The 21,794-nt window shown below is 40.4% G+C and overlaps 1 protein-coding gene across 1 annotated transcript in view; it reads right to left on the bottom strand.

Moving 5' to 3' along the window:
- Lrmda (leucine rich melanocyte differentiation associated) overlaps positions 1-21,794 on the bottom strand; it is a 1,009,241-nt gene that overhangs the window by 705,208 nt on the left and 282,239 nt on the right. The window lies entirely within an intron of this gene.

Below are 21,794 nucleotides of genomic sequence, written 5' to 3'. Positions count from 1 at the left end.
TTTGGCTATTGCAAATAGTGCCACTAGGAACATGGATGTACAAGCATCTGTTCAAGATCTGCTTTTGATTCTTTTGGATACATACGCAGAAGTGAGGTGCTGGGTCATGTGTAATTCTATGTTTAACATTTTTAAAAAAATAATTATGAACATAATTTATTATAAACCGAACAAAATTTTAAAAATCTATGATTATAAGTTGATCAAAAGAAATTATTTCCATCTCTGCAAATGTCACCTTCAGTATATCACTTGCTGTTTATTTTTATTTGTTCTAATCAATTATACATGACAGCAGAATACATTTAACTTTTTTAAGAATGCTCCTTCAATTTTTGAAAATGGTTTGACTTGGAATGGAACCACCATTTGACCCAGTTAGCCCATTTCTTGACATATACCCAAAGGTCTTAAAATCAGCATACCATATTGACACAGCCACATCAATGTTTATATCAGCTCAACTCACAATAGCTAAGTATAGAACCAACCTAGATGCCCTTCAACAGATGAATGGATAAAGAAAATGTGGTATAAATACACAACGGAATATTAGTCAGCCTTAAAGAAGAATGAAATTATGGCATTTGCCAGTAAATGGATGGAACTGGAGACTATCATGCTAAGTGAGATAAGCCAATCCCAAAAAAACAAAGGCCAAATGTTCTCTCTAATATGTGGATACTGACTCACAATAAGTGGAGGTGGGGGAGGGAGAAGGGGAGGTTCATCATATTGGACAGGGGGAAGTTGGGAAGTAAGGAGGAATGGGAATGGGAAAGATAGTAGAATGAATTGGACAACTTTCCTATGTTCATATATGAATACATAACCAGTGTAACCCACATCATGTACAACCACAAGAATGGGAAGTTATGTTCCATTTAAGTAAGATATGTCAAAACACATTCTACTGTCATGTATAACTAAAAAGAACAAGTAAAAACCTAAAAAAAGAAAGAAAACCATTTAAATATGTCTAAAGCAATGGTGAGTTCTCTGCAGATAAGAACCTTATCCTTATGTATTCCTGGACCCTAGGGCCAAGAACAATAAGATTTCTCATGAAATTCTCAATAAATTTTTTTATAAATGCATAAATCAAATTCTCCTGCCCTGGGGTAGGAGGACAGCACATACTTGTGGAATCCCATCTCCCCGCAAGTCTCCACTATGACTACTATGACTCGGGCTACACTACTTGTCCTTTCCCTGATTTTTCTCTATTGCAAACACATACAAAAGCACATCTGCATGCCAAAGCACATCAAATGAATCCAAAGGCAGACATCAAAAGGGTTGAAAAGAAGTCAGTAAAAGATAAGCAATTTCACTGATGGATCTGAGGTCATTATCTACCACCCTCACCCTTATATACCCACCCTGTCTGTAGGAAAAATGAGGAAAAAAAAAAAAACACCAGAAGACACTCCTTTGAACTTTGCCCTTGCTGAGCTTTCCATTATAAAATATGGGGACAGAGGCCAGGAGGATGGTGGTGATGATGGAAGCCCTTGCTTCGCCACTATTCACATATCAATACCTCTTTTAGTTCATTAATTCATCAAGAGGGTATTTTTCAACACATTAAATTCCATTTCAAAAAAAGAATGAGCTGACACAGTCAAATGCACATGACCAAAATCCATAGTGGTCTTCCCCAGCTGCCCTTTCCAGCCACTCTCAACCCCATCGTGGGGGTCCTGGCATCCATTACCCACCTAATTGGTAGCTCTGACTTAGGAAGGGGAAACTATAGCCTGTCATCTGGGCTTCTCATTACTTAAGTGCATTCTGACTTGCACTATATTAATGGGGCTCCAAATTTTAACTCCTGATGGCTTTCAATATGAATTTACACTTATGTTCTCCTGGGGCCCACAAATCACTAAATTCTCACCTGTGGCGAGGATGGCCACAAGAGGGAATTGGTTTCACAGACACAACACAGAGATGATACATGCACTGCACCTCCCCATAAGCAAATAGACAGAATTGTCTTTTCCCCCCTTTTCTACATTAAATTTTCAACTCTTTACTACATCTTTTAATGAAAGCAGTGACTGAAAAATATAAACATGGATACATAATTCCCAATGAATTGGTCTAAGCAGAACTTGTAAAAAACTGGATTAATGGTACAAAGCATGTACTTTGTAAAAATAGCCTGTAGAAAAAAGCATTAAGCAATTACAACTCCAGCTCTGAAGGCTCTAATATTATAGGGTAATATTTCCTTAATGTTAGACTTCATTAACCCTAAGATAATCTCTCATAAATTTTGCTGATTTTTTAAGGAGAAAAAAATAAATTATGTTTATTAAACTACTGAATATGTTTATGAAAACAAGACATAATCTAGTGCCATAAACTTCTTGTCTTTATCTGAATGATCAAGGAGCTCATAAATAAAATATCACATAACAAAGTGAGTGTTAAAATTCATTACTGTAATAGCTGTGTTCATGATCTATTTCATTAGCAATCCTCTCCTTGGATAAATGCGCTTCTTAGCCTACGAGAGGAAAGCCATTTACAAGACAAAATACTGAGCCGCTTTTTCTCATTTTCCCTTATCTCTTCTATTCCTAACTTTCTAAATTAATTCTTCTCTTAAATCTTATTGTTCCTTCCAGTGTAACTCACGGCACCATTAGAGAGAGCAGAGAGAAATAGAAGCCAAGAAATGGGTCTATGGAGTATAAGTTAATTAGGGATCTCGATGACTGGTGATGAGATTTGATGACACAGAGCCCCAAAGTGAATTTAGAAGCTTATCTTCTTAAAATATTTGAGAATAAAACACAAATAGAACTCTGAGAAATATTCAGTATATCAAGCAATCTGCACCAGCTTAATAACCAAACCCCATTTCCTGTTTAACTATATATCCCAGCACCACTGATTGAATCCATGTACGGAATTTGCTAACCTCTATCTTCAGTGATTTTGCAGGTAATTTCACTTTTATAGATGTGTGTATATACAAACACTCAGTGAGAAAGGTGAGAGCTTTCCTGTGGGTTACCAGGAAAAGACAGACACATATGTATGGGCCTCTAAGCCCTCAGATGTAAATGCACCAGCTCCAACCACCAAGTGGACTTCTGGACTAAGGACAATCATGGCAGAGCGACAGTGACCCTGTGTCCCACTCTGGCAATGTATTTAATTTTAATGCAACAGAGTCCTAGGATGCAGCATCCTCTACCCAGATAATAACCAGAGGATGCTGTTTATGATAATGGCAGAAATTAAAACAGAATTTTACAACCGCTGAGCTGAAAGAAAGCAAAAATCCCCACACGAATATTAAACAGTGTAAATAAAAAAGAATCTACTTGTTTTTATTCCAAACTACATACCAATTCATCTAGCACCAATTCAGTGTAGAGACCACATTCACAAATCTCTCCAAATTGTAGATAATAAAAGTAATAATTCAACTTCACAAACACACAAGGGATGCGGAGCAGTTGAAGGTTAGATACAGTGTAACTCCTGCCCTCTAGAAACCTCCATTTGGTGGTCTCTGACTCATATTCATCATATTGATGAACCCCATCCCGCCACATGAGACAAACTGTGGCAAACCCTTTAGCAGATCCATACATCATGAACACATTTTGTCCCTTCATCCCAGATGTGAAACACCCATAAAAATTTAAATTGAGTAAACATATACCACTTATGCTAACTTTGGAGTAATACTTGGATATTTATTATGTTTCTAGAAATTAAAAACGTAGGACTTAACAGGTTATGGGACTGAGTAACACTGACCAGGTTCCGAGCAGGGTTTAGGGATGACAGGACACTAGTTGGATCTTCAAGAACAGGTGAAATTTGGATTATTTGAGAAGGAATTCCAGGAGGAAAGAATTTCATGGACAACGATCCTCACAGTGGACAAGAGCCTGGGTGAGAGAACTTAGTTTCCAACTTTTCCAACATATCAGGCAACAGGACACAGGCCTACGTGGCCCTCCATGGGGGCTGGAAGTGCGCGTGTGCAGAAGCAGCAAGCTCACCAGCAGCCTTCCTGGCGTCCCTACGCCACTTCCCTTAAACTATGACTGACATGTGGTTCACAAGGTATTTCTGGTGGATCTTTTTCTCAGGACTCTGAGAAATTATCTTCAAAGATGGATCTACCAACTCAGGTCTGAATGAAGCATTTGCTTTAAGTTAAAATAGCTAACCATAGGCACATTGGGCACTGTTCTGTGTACCATATACACCACCTTAACTCAGCGAATCCTCCAAACATTTCTATTATCATCCTCATCATACAGATAAAGAAGTAAAAGCAGTTAAGTGACTTGCCCAAGATCACATAACTAATACATAGCAAGACTAGGATCAAAATGCAGTTGGACTACCGGCACTAGTGGCGCACACCTGTATCCCCAGGGAATTGGGAGGCTGAGGTTATAGCATCACAAGGTCAAAGCCAACCTCAGTAACTTAGCACCTTGTCTCAAAAAAGAAAAACTTAAAAGGGCTATGGATATAGCTTTGTGGTAGAGCACCCCTAAGTACCAAAAAAATAAACTTAAAAATAATTCAGGTGGGCTGATGGCAGAGCACCCACTTCTGATAGCCACATGTGGCAGAGATTATTGTGTGCTAAAAAAATCCATGTCTGATATTTCCTGCGCATGCAGCTAGACTACACCTCTTGCCTCCCTACATTCAGCTGTGACCTGGCTGAGTTCCAGCCAATGGCACAAGGGACATGGTGCATGCCATCTCCAACCCTGGCCCATAAAATCTCCCACACAGTTCTCCACATTCTGTCTTCCCTGCATGCTGATGGGTGAAAAGCATCCAGCAGAGAACTCTGAGGCCTCTGACGATAAGGAAATGGGCTTAGAAAGATAGCAGAAAGCAGCAGCAGGAAAGTTTGGGTCCCTGAGCCAGTGCAGGGAGCAGAGAGTCCCTCTATCCTAAATGCCAACTGGACTTCATGTAAAAAATAAACCTTATGTTAAGCCTCAGAAATTTTTCTTACTGCTGGGTGCAGTGGTGCCTGCCTGTAATCCTAGCAGCTCAGAAGGCTGAGACTGGAGGATCAGGAGTTCAAAGCCAGCCTCAGAAACAGCAAGGCACTAAGCAACTCACTGAGACCCTGTCTCTAATAAAATACAAAAAAAAATAGGGCTGGGGATGTGGCTCAGTGGTTGAGTACCCCTGAGCCCTTAGATCAATCCCTGGTAACCCCCCCCACACACACACACACTAAGAAATGTTTCATACAGCAATTAGCCTACTCTGACTAAGCCATGTCTCCCAAACTATCCCACTGGCCTCATTCCCTAAATGACTGAAAAAGTGATTTCAGAGTCATTGTCAAGAACAAAGTGATGAATACAAAGGTCTTTACAACCAGTTGAACCACAAGTCCTCAATTTACTCTCATGTGACCCTGAGAAAGTTACTGAAAGTCTCTATCAATCTCTAGAAGATTGTTGTGAGGATTTAAGAGAAATCATATATACATATGATATATTTATATTTATCATATATATCCATATATATTCATATATATATATATATGTGATATGGATATATATGGGTGTATATATACATATGATATATTTATATATCATATATATCCATATATATATATCCATATACACATGTGATATGGATATATATAGGTGTATGTGTGCCTTGAAAGAGAGAACTCCTTAGGATATGTGCATATGTATACACACACATTGATAGTTAGATGACTTAGAACAGAGGTGGGCATATTAGAAATCATTCAATAATTTTATTCTCATTATTATTGCTAATTAAGTCTCTCAAAAGTGAGCAATCAGGATTATCAGGATAATATTCAACTGCATAGAACAAAAATAACTCAAACCAAAAAACCAAAACATCAATGATCTAAACTAGATAGAAATTTGTTTCTTTGGTACCTAAAAAGTCCAAAGGCAGGCAGTCCTGGGCTGAAATGGGGGCTCCAATAAAACTCATCAGGAACCAAGGTTCTCTCCAACTCTGTGCTCAGCCATCCCACATGAGGTCCTTGTCCTCGTCCTCATTGATCTAATCTAAAAGCTGACATCCTGGCCATCACATCCAGCTCCAAGTAGCAGATTTCAAGGAAGCAAAAAAGAAAGAACACCCTATCCCTTTTACAAAGACTTTCTGGAAGTCCTAGCTAATATTTTCACTCAGCCACATGGCCATACCTCGCTCCCATTTGCAAGGAAAAGAGGAGGGTAGCATGGTACAGAGTTAGAACTAGGGATTTTGTCAGTGGGAGACTGGTGAGAATGGATATCGGAAGCAACTAGAGATCTCTGCCCCAACACAAGAATCAGCACAAGAAGGCAAGCCACACTCCCCGTTCACAGCTCTGATTAACTTAAAACAAATATTTCACTCAAAGGCAAATGCCCAGTATATATCTTCTCCCTCTACAGTCTATTCTCCACACATTCCCAGACTGATGTATTAAAAATGCAAGCCAGGCCCCCACTTAAAACCCTCCAAAGGCTGCCTACTGCAAATTGAGTTAAGGAGTATGGATTTTATATGTAGCACAAGGTCCCAGCTGGACTGGCCCTGTGCAGCTCTCTGACCTCATCTCACACCATGGCTGCCTGATGCCCATCGCAGAGTCTGGCTGGTTTTTGCTGCTGCTGTGTTCCTTGAATACCCCAAGACTACACCTGTCCCGGCCTTCACTTGTCTGCTTTCCTGACTTGAATCTTTCTGCTCCTTGGTCTTTGCCTTCACCGGCTCCTCCTTGTCACTCAAGATTTCAACACAAATTTCCTCTCAGAGCCTCTCTAGTCCCCCAGTCATACGATGGTATATCACCCTACCTAGCTCTTGGCCCACCACTCCCCACCACCTGACACTTTCTTGTCCATACAGTTGTCTCTTTCCTCATTAGAATATATATTACATTAGAGTCGCATCCATCTTATTCACTCTTCAACAAACTTCCTCCAACCCTGCCCACTGGAGCTTCTTCTTGTCATCTAGGTAGACATTTATTCATCTAGCAAATATTTACTGAGAATCTGCTGTGTATCAGGTACAGTGACACAATGATAGGAGAGTGCCTCAACTGAACCCATTTTTACTGCATAACTTGACCATACAAATCATGTTCTAAATAGGCTTCATTTGGGAGACCCTAAGCACAATAAGATTATGTTCAAAGAGTCCAGAAATGTACATTGTGTCTGCATCAACCGTAGATGAAGACACAGAGAAGAGGTTGTTTTATGGCACTCTAAGACCACAAGGTGGACAATAGTCAAAGGAATACACAGAACTGTTCATGATGTCCAGGAAAGAGGCTTCACCTGGAAACAATCACTATTTTCTTGTTTGTCCTTAAAAGATAGATTCATACCCACAGGTAAAATATCTCTAAATGCTCCAAACGGCATACAGGTAATCCATACAGCCCAAGTGCAGGAAAAGTTACCTGGCTACCACCAATGGTTCCCATGGACCCTGGATTGATGAGAGGATGTAACAAAAACATGCAGAAGCTACACAGAACAGGTGGTGACCAAGAAAGAGAGAAAGAAGAGTGGGAGAGAGGGGGAAATGCTAGCTGGATGGAGCAAACAGAAGAGGGAGAAAGGAAGAAAAGCAAACCAAAGAAAGAACAGCCATTAAAAATGCTGAGTTGAAAATGTTTCAGATGGCCTCTGACATCTAATAAGTCATCTGTCTTTCTCAATACAGAAAAGTCATTACTTACTAGTGAACTAATACCAGCAACCGTGACAAGTAAAAACAACAAAGCCCATAAAAATATAAAAGTTCACCCCTTGCAGTTAGGCAAAAAAAAAAAAAAAAAAGAACGTATTCAATTTTTCAGATGAAAAACATTTGAACTGACTGAATTTATTGTAATGCAACTTGTATTCTATGTTGAGAAAATGAAAAAGGAGGGGGAAAAACGGCCACTGCTCAGCCTGTCTTCAACTTTTCCTTGGAAAACAGACTACATTTTTTTTGAGGGCATGAACTCTTCATAGAAACTGGTCATAAATATCAACATGGCACCCTGGCTACAGGCCATCAATTCTCGTCAGAGAGGCATGAATGAATAGCACCATCTGCCCTGCCCACAAGGACCCTGTATAACCCCTTCCCAGAGGGTACAATCCAGGCCTAAAGTGCAGCATGAAGATTGCAGGCCAGAGAGAGGAAGCACCTGAGAGCCTTCTGGGTAACCAGGGCCATGGGAGGATTTCTCTGCCCTGAGAGGGGGCTGGAAGCATAAGCAAGAGGATGAAATCCAGGCAAAACAACAGCCAGGGATGTCATCAAGGGCAAGAGGCACCTTGCCTTCCCAGAGCCATAAATCACCATTCTAGACCTCATCTCTGATTCCTCTCTTTCCTTCCTTCCCACAGCCAATCCACCAGCAAATGCTGATGCTAGCGAAAAATATGGCCCGGATCTCTAAAACTTCTTTACATCCTTACTGCCAGCATCCTAGCCCACACCCCCACATCAATGCTGCAGGCTGCAGCCATGGCTGTCTAGTTGGTTGCCCCTCCAATCACTCCCCAGTTTCAATTCTTGTTTGCTTAAGTCCAACCAGTAACTGGCATTCTGCAGAAAGAAAAAAAAAATATATATATATATATATATATATATATATTTGCTTCAAACCTGTTATTAGCTTTACTGGTTTCCCACCACCTTGGAATAAAATTGAACTCTTTACGAGGGTCAACATCTACAACCTGGCTATGGCCTCCCTCTCCTCTACCTGCATTCTGGTCCTGCACTCCTGGCCAGACCGCCAGCCCCCTTTCTCCTCCTGAACTCGCCTGGGGTCTCTTCAGATACAGTTTCTTCTGCCCACACCCCTCCCCCGAGCCTCTCAGAGCAGCCCCTTACCATGTGGCTCTGCGCTCAAGCCCTTCAGAAGAGGCCTCCCAACCACCTTATCGAAACCAGGCTGCTTCCTCCAAGCCACTGGCTATTCCTTCACTCTTGTATTAGAACTGTAGGAGATTACCTCGATTTTTTAATCTGTTGATTTATTCATCATCTGTCTCCCCTAAATAGACTATAAGCTGTCTGAGGGTGGGGTGTTCACCAGCCTTCTGCAGGGCTGTTTTCCAGCCAAGTACCTGGCACGCAGATATGCAGTAGCTGTGAAATGAATGAATAAATGAGGTCATGGCTTTGAGGGTTAATAAAGACAGGCCTCTTCAGATGACCTAACACACACTGATTTTACACATGAAATGGAGGAAGAAAGTGAGCTTGAAAGTCACAGGTTCCACGTAGCATGGTGCTTTTTTTGAATGAGACACAATCTCAGACCATTCCAAACAGCAAACAACTCCAAACCTGAGGAAGAGAAAACCTACACAATAGGAGAATCACAGAGGTAATGCGGTTGCACATCAATGGGACCCATGATCTGAAAGTGGTTGGCATGACCCAATGCAGTCTGAAATTGGTCTCAGAATTGTGGGACTGTGCTGAACATGGTGGCTCACACCTGTAATCCCAGCAATTTGGGAGTCGGAGGCAGGAGGATCACAAGTTGAAGGCCAGCCTCAGCAACTAAGCAAGGTCCTACACAATTTAGCAAGACCTTGTCTCAAAAAAAAAAAAAAAAAGGGTGGAGGGCTGGGGGATGAGACTCAGTGGTTAAGTGCCCCTGGGTTCATTCCCCAGTAAAAAGGGAAATGAAGAATTGTGGGAGTGAACAGATCCAAAGTGAACCCAGCAGCAAGAAACCCTTAAACAAAAAGCAGGTCAGAAGCAGCATACTGTTTTTACACAGGCTTCCACTAATGTGATCCTTGAGTACAAACCCTAACAAATGATTAGAGGGCAACATGAGAATACACCCAAGATTGGTTTCTGGACCTAGTTCTGTTTCTAACTCCACTGGTTCTTCTGCTAACCTCTCTGGACTTCATTTAGGATTAAATCCACATGGCCTAAACTTGTGTCATTGGTGCACAGCTTCAAGACTTTACTATACCTAGGCATACCACATGCTCTATTTCCTGGATATTTTAACTTCAACAAATTTGTTTTATAAAGGTACCTCGTATCATCCCCAAATGAAAGTCAATATCATTTTCCCATGACCAGATAGAATCTTAGGTATAAGTAACATGAGAACAAAATATTATTAAGTTCTAACTAGTAAGGGCGTTGAATGTGATCGCCTCTTTAAAGAAAAATAATTTATCAGTCATTAGAAAGACTATAAAGAAAGGACATCATCAAAACTGGTGCTTTTTCTGAGTTGTAATCCAAGGAACTGAAAGAGAGCAGGAAAAGAAGCAACTCTCCCTCAGTGAGTCCCTATTGGCTCGTACCTTGTCTCTGTGTTGTCTCAAACCACCATGCATGCCTCTGGACAGACATCCCATCTGGGGAAATACCAGTTTCCACATACATCTTGAAGTCCTCCATTAATGTCCTGTCACTCTGGTACCAAAGATCAGGGTATGTGCCTGATGTGATAACAGAGCCAGTACATTTAATAATGCTCATAGATCTAAGAAAGGATGTCTTAAGAGGAAATGAGAAATAAAGATCATGGGGGTGGGTGGGATAATGGCGGTGGTGATGATGATGGTAATAGCCACTGACATATATTTGGTACATATTACAGGCAAGAGGTCACACTAAGTAATCCTCACTTCTTTGGGCAGATAAAATTATTATCCTTATTTAATAGATGAAGAAATTAAAACCTCACAGAGAGGACAGAATATTAATTATTCTGATGTAAGACAACTGAAATTCTTTATGTCAAACCAAATGAAGTTCCCTTTTTGTTATTTACCAAATATTTAGGTAAATAACAATTCCATATGTTCAACCTAAATTTATGCTGGGATCCAATATATAAAATACATACATAGATATATATGTATACGAACATATACATAGGTATACAGATAAATGGGCATATCTATACATATAGACATCTGTGGTGTATATATATATATATATATATATATATATATATATATATACACATACATATACATATATATCTGGTACAAAAATTACATATACCAATATTTATTCTAATTATGTGCTATAGTTAAATCTCTTAGAAACTATATTTTATAAGTGAGAAGTTACATGGGACATTTTAAAAATTGAACTCTGATATTTTCTATTCTTTTTATAATGTTGGTTAAGACCTACTAAAGGATTTTACAAACTCACTAACATGGTACAACTCCCAGTTTGAAAAATACCGACTTGCTGGAATGCTCATCATCAGCGAGCAGATGACAGGCCTACCTTGAGCAAGATGGCACCAGGCATCTGACTCTCTCTCCCCTAGTTGTAAAGCAATGATAAGAGCAGGACCTGGTCCTGAATGTTTAATAAATGTCTATAATTGGACTTCAAAAATGACTCCAGAGCAAAAGAATATATATGAGTTTAGTTATATAAAGGAAAAACAAGTTTGATAGATGTCCACATTTTTTTTTACTACTGAATAACAGTGGAAGTCTCTTACTTAAACATTTAAGTATGAAGATAAATGGCCAAAGACGGTTTGAATACGGAGAACGGTTGGCTGTGGGGAAAGGATTCGGGGCTAGAGGAGGGTAGGAGGCGGCTCTGCTAGCTTTTGATGATAAGCTTTACACATAAACAATACTATTTGAATCTTTGAGTGGTAGTCATGTTTTACTTTTCTAAAAAAATGGTTTTAATTTAAAAGATTTGATCTTAATAACAATTCAGTGCAGTGGAATCTACACTAAGTGAGGTTCTGAAGCTCCCACCCACTGTGAGTTGGGAAGCTACTTGTTGAGCTTCATTTTCTTCTTCAATTACACAAGGCATTATTAGGTGGCAGCTTCCTCTGTACTTGATACTTTTGGACTCTATGAACAAGAAATATATGGGGACAATTTTTCAGGTCACTTTAATTAAAGGATATAGCATTCCAAGATCATCCAAATGGAGAAAACTCTTATTTCACACCTAAGAAGCTAGAGCACACCTGGTGGTCTGTCTGTTCAAGGGAAACTTCTCAGTTGCGTTACCTCTTCTTCCTCTCAATATGGTCTCTATCATATTTCATAAACTATAATTTCATGTATCAGATTACCTCTCTCATGTTAACCAAGTACATTTCTCTGAATTTCTTTCTTGAGTGTTTTCAATGTAGATGCAAAATTTATTTGAATAATACCATAATTAAATTTCTCAGTAGCTGTATTTTATTTTAGAAGATAGGAATTATACTGAACAATTTTTATTGAACTGTCATTTTTATCTTAACTGTGGCTTAACCTCGTAATCTAATTATTTTTCTAAACCAACTTTACAGCTAATAAAAGAAAGATATGAAAAATTAAATTACATAATAAAGCATGAAGCCAGTAGAGCTATCATGAGACTCTCAGACTGAAAAACTAGTATGAACTAATTTGTACTGTTGAAAAGTTGTTTTCCTCCATATATATATATATATATATATATATATATATATATATATATATTTTTTTAAAAAAAAAAAAGATGAAATAAAAAGAAACTTCTTTTAAATGGAATAATAAATTTGGCTACTCTAACTCCTAAAGATACCTTTAGAACCAAGTCCAATTATCATAATGGAATATTAACTTTTCAATCACAGTAGAAGGAAACCAACCCAAGAGGAGCCACTGCTAAGTATTCAGGTAGAGATGCTTGTAAAAGAACTACTCCTTCTTCTTTCTCTTCTCTCTTTCAAAGCATTTCATTTCAACTTTAATATTTTTTTAAACTTTTATTTCTTTCCTCTTCTCCTTTACGGTATGCCCTAATTTTTTCTATCCTTGTAAAAGGCCATGTTAAAATAGAAGCCACCCTAAAAAGATGCTCTGCAGAACATCTGCACAGGTAAGTACAGGTTGACTATCTTTTCTTTTTCTTAATTGTTTGGGACAAGAAGTATTTCAGAATTAAGAAGTTTTTGAATTTTGGAATATATGCACATACCTAATGAGATATCTTGAGGAAGAATCTCAAGTCTAAACTAGAAATTCATTTATGTTTCATGCACAGTTTATGCACACAGCCTGAAGGCAATTTATACAATATTTTAAGTAATTTTGTGCATAAAAGAGCTTGATGGTGTGAAATTTTCCACTTGCAGCACCATATCATCACTCAAAAGGTTTCTGATTTTGGAGCATTTAGGATTTCAGATATTTGGATAAGAGATGCTCAACCTACATTTGGCAAATGATTCATACGATGATGAAATAAAATGTATTCACAGTGGTAAATGTCTTGGTTCATTAGGAATCCTTTAAGCAATACCATAGCTCTAGAATATTCCAACCTTCCAACAAATATTTGTAAGAGTCTCTACAAACAGGAACCCTAATTTATATGTGGGTCTTCCCAAGTGTTGACCTAGAAACTTCTCTCACAGCCAAGTCAGAAAATAATGCTTTCATGGTTGTTTGGACTAAAAAAAAAAAAAAAAAATATATATATATATATATATATATATATATATATATATATATATATATACACACACACACACACACACACACACACACACACACATCAGTTTTACAATTGACTCCTTAAGTGCAACAAACTAAGACCAGCAAACTCCATACAGCAAGAATTCAGTGAGTTGAGATTTTATTGTTTTGTTTTGTTTAAAACATTTTGAAATTAAATTATTTATTTTAATGACCTCTTAACTAACTTCTGTGCAGCATTTACTCTGTATAAAATGTGGTGTGGAAGCTGGGCATGGTGGTGCATGCCTGTAACCCTAAGACTCTGAAGGCTGAGTCAGGAGGATCACAAGATCAAGGCCAATCTCAGTAACTTTAGCAAGACACTGCCTCAAAAAAAGTGGGGGAATGGTTGGGGATGTAACAGTGGTAAACCACCCCTGGGTTCAAGTCCCAGTACCAAAAACAAAACAAAACAAAAACATGGCATGGTGTTATGTATAATGAGACACAACAAATATTAAAAACCCACGAAGTCCCAAGCTTTCAATTCTGTGCACATAATAAATATTCAAATATAATTTCAAAGTTAACATAAGTGTTATTTTTGTTGCTCAATTTGTCCACATTTGGGACAATGGGTTTTAAATATGTCCCTACGCCCCAGGGAAGGGCTGTTCATCTAGCGGATAGTAAGATGCTATTATAAAGAGAGGCTGAACAGAGTGACTTCCAATGGAAAAACTTGACACACGAGTACCTTAACCAAGGACTGAGGCAACATCACCAGCAAGGAGCCAAGCTAATATGTATTCCTCCTTAAATTGCCATGGTAACCTGTGTGATATTTTCCCTAAAAACCCATCTCCTCAACCTAATCATGAGAAAGCATATCAAACACACTGAAATTGGGAGACACTGTACAAAACACCTGACCAGTACTCCTCACAACTGTCAAGGTCATGAAAAACAAGGAAAGACTGAATCGTCACTAACCAGTGAGACTAAGGAAACATGACAACTAAATGCAATGTGGTACCCTGGCCCCTGGATTGGATGTTGGAACCGAAAAGGGACGTTAATGGAAAAACTGATGGAATCCAAATCAAGTCTGGAGTTTTAGTTAATAATAAGGTTTCAATGTTGTTTTCTTAAATTTGACAAATGGTACCAGAGTTCGGGTGAAATGGTCAGATTAAGAGAAACTGAACCTGGGTTGGGGGGTCTAAAGGAATGCTCTGTGCTATCTTTATACTTTTCTGTAAACTGAAAAGTTTTCCAAACTGTAGTTTATTTTTTAAGTGTATTATAAGAAGAAATGAGGAAATGGAAGCCAGTAGGTACAAAGTTATGTATGAGAAACAGGTTACCTATGAGGCCTATAGTTAATAATAAATTTTAAATTTCAAAAATAGAGAAGAAGTGAATTATCTTATATGGATTTCACCTGAACTCATATTTATATAATACATGTTATCAATTCCATGCAAGTTTTACATGAGGGACTGAATAAAAGATGTCAATAATTAGCATATCCATCACCTGAAATATTCATCATTTATAGTGAGAACATTCAAAATCCCCTCTTTTACCTATTTCCAAATACATAATCTATGATATATTATTTTAGGTAACTACCGTCCCCCTCGAGAGTGCAACAGAACACTAGCATTTATTCCTTTCTACAACTTTGCACCCAATGATATATACAATTGTTATGTGTCAACTAAAACTTTTTTTAAAAAAATTCGGAAAAAAACGTCTGTAAAGGATATAGAAGGTTTTTAAGGATGATGGTCAGGCTGTACCTTATGAAATTATCAACTGCTGACCTTCTGGCCTACAAAACGGCATTTTCACACTCTGCCACCTACTAAATCACCGTGGCCTCAGAAGACCTCAGGAAGAAATGGAGCTTATGCTGGACAAGAAAGAAAGTGAAGCGGCAAGAAGGACACATGCCAGGAGAAGGGGGCAGCATGAGCAGAGGTTGGACGGGATGGCATGGTCAGGCCAGGAGCAGCCCGCCAGCAACATGGCAGGGAAGTGACAGATAGGCAGGCAAGGTCAAGGGACTTTGAGAAGGGGTGTGCTTTAGGAACATGAACGATCTGGCTCTGAACATGAATGCACAGCCAAGAGCCTGACCCTCCCAGTGACCAGGAATGACCCAGGAAGGGACTGAGGCCACCAGTGTCAATGCTCACTGACACTGGAGCTGCTGCCTCCATGTCCACATTTTCAAGTCCAGAAGGAGCTCCTAACATAATGAAAAGATGACACGGAACTACAGATTGGCAGATCTAAGTCCTAATTTTGGCTCTGCCACTAAGCGGGTGAGAAACCCTAAGCAAGTCCCCTCTCCAGCGTCCATCCCAGGTCTCTACCCAAAGGACCTCTGGACGCATCGCTCTCTCCGGCCCCTTGCAGAGCTAAGGCACTGACTCCCGCACGTGCTGGCTCTCAAAAGCAACACGTGGTTCACTCAAGTACAGAGACTGAGGCGAGGGCCATGAAAGCAAAAACACTGAGAATAAAAGGACTGTGTTTTTATACTCAAGAGTCTATTCTTTTATGATACATGTCTGGACCCCTCTAAATATTTAAACAACAATACTGTACCAGTATGAAAACTCTCTAAATCAGACTCTGCGGTTAAGGAGGATATATGAACAGATGTGATCTTATTAAGGCCCTAATGTAACTCAAAAACAATTTGTCATATCTGACGGGTATTGTTAAATTATGTCCACCTGCCAGAGGCAACCAGAGAAATTACCAACCGCCTTTGCTCTACTTCTACTCAAAATTCCCTAAAAAGCTCCCATAGATGTGTCCAGGAGATGTATTTTTTTTAAAGCCAACCTAATTGTCACCAACACATAACAGCCCGCGCCTCGCGATTCCTTTTCATGTATATTTTATTATGGGGCCCAACTGTTTCAACACCCTAGTGGCTCAACTTTAATGTAGCTCAGGAAGCCCCCTAAGTAATATCACAAAATGCTTAACATCTGTGCAACTTGGACCCAAAAATGTTCCAATTTTTTTCTTTGGGCTGGGCGGGGGGATTATTTAGGGGGCCACGCTGGCCACAGTTCTCATTAACGATCATGTCTGAGCTCACAGTATTTCTTCATCACCTCTTAGGCGGGGAGAACTCGTCGACGGGTACATTACAAAATGCACACAATTATTCCAAACTGCGAACGCCATGCTTGCTTAAAGTCAGGTTAAAAATGAACCCATTTCCTTTCCTTCCTCTAAATATTTGCCTCATCCATCCTTCTTGTGCTGCCATGTTTTAATTAAGTGAAATGAGGAAGGGAGAGAGGGGAAAAATGAAGTGTGAGGCCTGTGGCCTCTTTCCCAAGCTTTTTCAAAACTTCTCAGAGCTCTTTGGTCTCCAGTGGTGTTTGAAATATTCTTTATCCCACTGAGGAAAGAATGAAAAATTGATCTCCTCCAAACTTCAAATACTGCATATTTCCACAACTGCACACGGCAGGAGAGAAAGGCAGCTTAGGAGTTACCAGACCAAACAGGAAGCAGTTCTCAGAGGACCCACGGCTCATCCCAGGCAACTGCACGGGCAGAGTTTGTGCACAGAGCTGCCAGGAGAATAAACACAGGCTCTACTTCTGAGAGAAATCAAAGCAGATCTTAGAGAAACTGAACATGGAGTCAAACCTCAGTAATTCGGATTAACTGGGGAGGGGGGCCAGGATGGATCAGGACAGAGCCTAGATGGTAAAGTTTTTTGTTTTTTTGTTTTCTACAAAGTGCAACCACATCCATTTCCCTTTCACCCCAACCCCTCCTTCTGGCTTCATCTATCCCCAGCTCCCTTAGGCATGGACCAGAGAGGACCGCTCCTTATTCTCCATGCAGACTGAATCTGCCCTGTCCTTATGCTTCTGTTCACGTTTCTTCCTCTTTGCCTGAAATGCCCCATGCACCATTGTCCACTTAGTAAATTCCTCCAAGTTTAAGAACCCATCTCAAAAGTCAACTCCTGAACACCATGAGCACAAGGATCCCCTAACACTTTGTGCATACTGATCATATAGAAAAGTGGTTCTCACCCTGAGTGATGTTAAAATCACTTGGAGAATAGTTCAGTAAAATTCCAGTCTCCATGCCCCATTCCCAGCAATTCTGAAAGAACTGGTACTACCTGAGCATTAGTATCTTTTCTAAAGCTCCCAGGTGATCATAAAGTACAGTCTGGGCTGCAGAACTTTGGTGCAGAACTTATCACACAGCTCAGAATAATTTGACTATCCCCAAAGAATGAAGGATCCCCAACAAAGGCTGGTTGTAGATAGAGATGGAGGATACGACTCCTTCAAGAGTCTTCTCTAAGAATGGGGAACTGCATATGATTTCAAAACTTTCATCCCCAAGTGGCTTATCATCAGCGCACATCTATTTTTACAGTGTCCTTCTCCCACCTCTTTCCGATTGCTACAGCTTGACTTTCCATATATCCGCACCCCCCACAGTAGGCTCTTTGTCACCTTTATGTCTTTGCCTTTTCCTCCCCATCTGGCTCAATTGTGTGGCCTCCTCAAGGCTCACTGATCATTTCCACTCTTGAAGCCTCTTGTGCCCATTTCAACTCCCAGGGGTTTTCTTTCCCACTCCACTTACACTTAATTTGGCACCTGTCCTCAAGCGCCTAGGCTGGCTAATGATTTTGTGGTTTGTGCATCATTGTGTGAACGTCGTAGGGTGGACTTACACAATTGAGATGGCTATGACATCAATAGGTGATATAATCTTATGAGACCACCATGGTATATTTGATCTCCTGCTGACTGAAACAGGGGCACGTGACTGTTTCTTAGTTTGGGCTGCTGTAACAAAGTCCCACAGAGTAAGTGGCTTATAAACAACAAAAATTTGTATCTCATAACTTTAAAGGCTGGAAGACCAAGGACAGGATGCCAACACAATCAGGTTCAGGTAAGGGCCTTCTTCCAGATTGTTGACGACTATCTTTTCGTTGTATGTTGGGGTGGCAGAAAGAGAGCCAAAGAGCTCTCCAGGGTCCCTTTTACAAAAGCACCATCTCGCTTGTGAGGACTCCACCCTCAGAACCTAATCCCCTCCCAAAGATCCACTATCTCCTAATACCACCATGTGGGGGATTGGGATTCCAGCATATGAACTGGGGGGTATGCAAACATTCAGCCCATTGCTGAATAGAGCAGTTGCCCTTCATGTATCTGTCGACAGGATTCACCCAGATTGGCCCTGCTCTCTCCAAGCCAGTAGGGTCATTAAATTAAAAAAAAAAAAAGATAAGAATTAGGGACGTGGCTGCTCCGAAAAATCCAGAGCATAAACATCAAACTAAATATCTATATGATTGACGTAATTCGACATGACCCCATGACCTTTGCCCCCTGGTGCTACTTCCATAGTTATGTTACATGCCAAAAGGGATTTTGTAGATATAACTGAGGTTACAAATTATGTGGCCTTAAGATATGGAGGTTAACTTGGTGAGCCGGCTAATCATGTGAGCCATGTTTTAAAAAGACAGATCTTCTCCAGCTATGGCAGATGGGGAAATCTGAAGCATGAGGAGGAGTGAGCATGACAGAGATATCCCACTGCTCCCCTGAAGGTGGAGGAGGCCACTGAAATGGCTGAGTCCTTGGGAGCTGAGAGTAAATCCCCAGTGTTTTCTTGCAAGAAAACAGGCACCTCAGTCCTACAACCACATAGAACTGATTTCTGCTAACAGCTTGAAAGTGCTTGGAAGCAGATTCTTCCCAGTGCCTCCCAAAGAAAAGGCACCTGGGCTGACCCCTTCACCTCAGCTGCAAAGGACCCTAAGCAGAGTATCCCAACAAGCCTACCCAGGATTCCCAAACTACAGATAATGCCTGAGTATGATTTTAAGCCACTAAGTCTGTGTTAATTGGTAACAGCAATCTTTAGCTGCCCCCCACACCCCAAACTAGTCAAATAAAAGGAGTTTTTCTTGTGAATTAACAAATATACATTAGTATAGTCTTACCCTGATTCATATATATTCCACGCATGCATTAATGACAGATGTCTATATAGTAAAAAGCATTTCACTGATGCAAGGTTCACTTAAAGCATTGTGATCACCTCGCTATGAAGTGTTATTTGAAATAGTAACGTATGAGTTATTATTATAAATTTAATCACAGTGAGGTCATCTGTCTCGAGCACTGTATGCTGAGCAAAGCTGTGTGCCAAGTCTGTCACTGAACAATGGAAACTGGGCTGCTTAGTTGGAACTCTGTAAGCCTGATGTCTGAAGAGTGCACAACAGGCACATCTCTGGCAGGAATAAGAGGGACTGAGTGCCTGAACCAAATTCTTAGGAGGCCAGTGACTCTGCTGCTCCTTAGTGCCCCACTGCCTGGTGGCAGGGAAGAGAAAGGTGGTCGCAGAGAGGCTCTTGGTAAAGCATTCTCTACACTGACTCCGAGAGTCTTCCTATATCCCCACATCACACCAGCTCCCTATAAGGTGACAGGAAGTCAGCATCCACTGCCTGACAGACAGCTATGATTGCCCAGCCCCAACATCCTCCCACACTGACCAGTATGTGACCGACATGCACATGTGTTTCCAACAGCCACTTCTCACCCAGGAGGGAAGTCACCTGCCAGGCCCCCGCCCCTCCATCACAGGCTCCCATTTGTCTACGTCAGCATTTGTCTGAACATCACACCTCCATCATTTCCAGGGGAAAATTGATGTGGACGGCATGGGAAAGGAATGTAACTACAGCCTATTCTAAAAGCACGCATTTATTTTATTTTATTTCAGAAATGTATGCATTATGTATGGCTGTACATAAACGTTTTTATAGAGCCTCTTAAATGATTTACCACGAGGTATGTGTTGATTATAATCTCTGCTTATTTAAGAGAGCCTTGTTTACCCCCACCGTATTTAATACAGGGAGACATGTCTCAACTAACAGTGACACCAGTAAACAAAAGTTACTGATCTACCTCGTGAGTTATAAAACTTGTAACATGCTGTAAACAGCTCTGTCATTTTATTTAGCATATTGCATTGTGTGAGCTGCCTTATTTATCTAGTGGTAAATCTTTATGTATCAAAAATGCTACAGAAGGCACAACAGATAAATTACCGACAGACACTAACATCTGACTAGTTAATCAAACAAATAGGACATGTAACAAAGAGAAAAGCTATAAATATTGACAACAAGCTGCTTCAGTCACAAAAACATTCAATACTTCAGTTCTCAAGTGTGAGTTTTATATCAGTCCCCTGGAAACAGTTTGTATCCTCCAATAAATTTTTACAGTTGATTCACCTGCCTGATACCCCTCAGCCATTGCCTTCAGAAGCTGTCAAACCCGCCAACGATAATATATGGCCCGACCAACAAGAACAGCTGTAGCCATTCTCTCGGCAGGTTCTTGCACCCTGTTCTGCATAAAATAATACATCAAGATTAATTGATTTCCCGTCAGTCTCACAGAACAGAAAATTAATTTTCATGTAGCTATTTTCCCCAGCATATGAATTTTGTACATGGCAAGTAATTTAAGTTTTTAATTATTCATGAGCGAGGTGGGGGTGGGGAGGAACATGATAAAGTAAGCTCACGAAAACCCCAAGGCCAATCTCTGGGCCTTGGTTTGTGCTGAGGCAACAATAGCATTGGCTAATGCCCATATAAATAATATATGTATTAACATACATCTTAGTACAACACCAATTTCTCTCACTCTGACCCGAGACTACCAGGTCACCCTGTGGTACTTTGTCAAAGTCTATGCGCTGGTTACATGTGACGTGCTGTGGGAAAACACAGAACATGTCAGCCATATTGCAGTGACCTCCTCTGCCTCTCGGCAGCGGCCACACAGCCCAGGCATGATAGGAGGTAATTTAACGGTCAGTGTGAGAGTGGGACCAAGCCAAAGTTGCTAATCAGCCAGGTGCTACCTCAGCAAGTCTTCCATTTGCAGGTGCCACTGACTTGTGAACAAGAAAAATGTAACCAGAAAATAGAAAGAAAGCATTTGACTCACTCAGGCCTCATTTCTCACAGGCCCTGGGCAGACCCGCGCGAGAAAAACTGTCTCGTCGGAAAGAGAAAAACCACAACGTGAGCACCTTGGGCAATCAAGCAGATTTGCTAAAACGCGAACTCAAATGCTCCTGCCGCTGTACCTCCTTAGAAATTTCACTGGTGCACTTCATAGAAACTGCAAGACAGGCAGATGTGTGGCGCCTACCTTGAGTCACAGAACTCCATTTAACCCCATTAGGACCAAACCCAAAGTATCTCACAGGGAC

This window comes from Callospermophilus lateralis, chromosome 15, assembly GCF_048772815.1.
Source record: "Callospermophilus lateralis isolate mCalLat2 chromosome 15, mCalLat2.hap1, whole genome shotgun sequence".
In the NCBI taxonomy this organism is placed as follows: Eukaryota; Metazoa; Chordata; class Mammalia; order Rodentia; family Sciuridae; genus Callospermophilus; species Callospermophilus lateralis.
The sequence above is the reverse complement of the archived record's forward strand: the minus strand, read 5'-3'. Positions and strand labels throughout refer to the sequence as shown.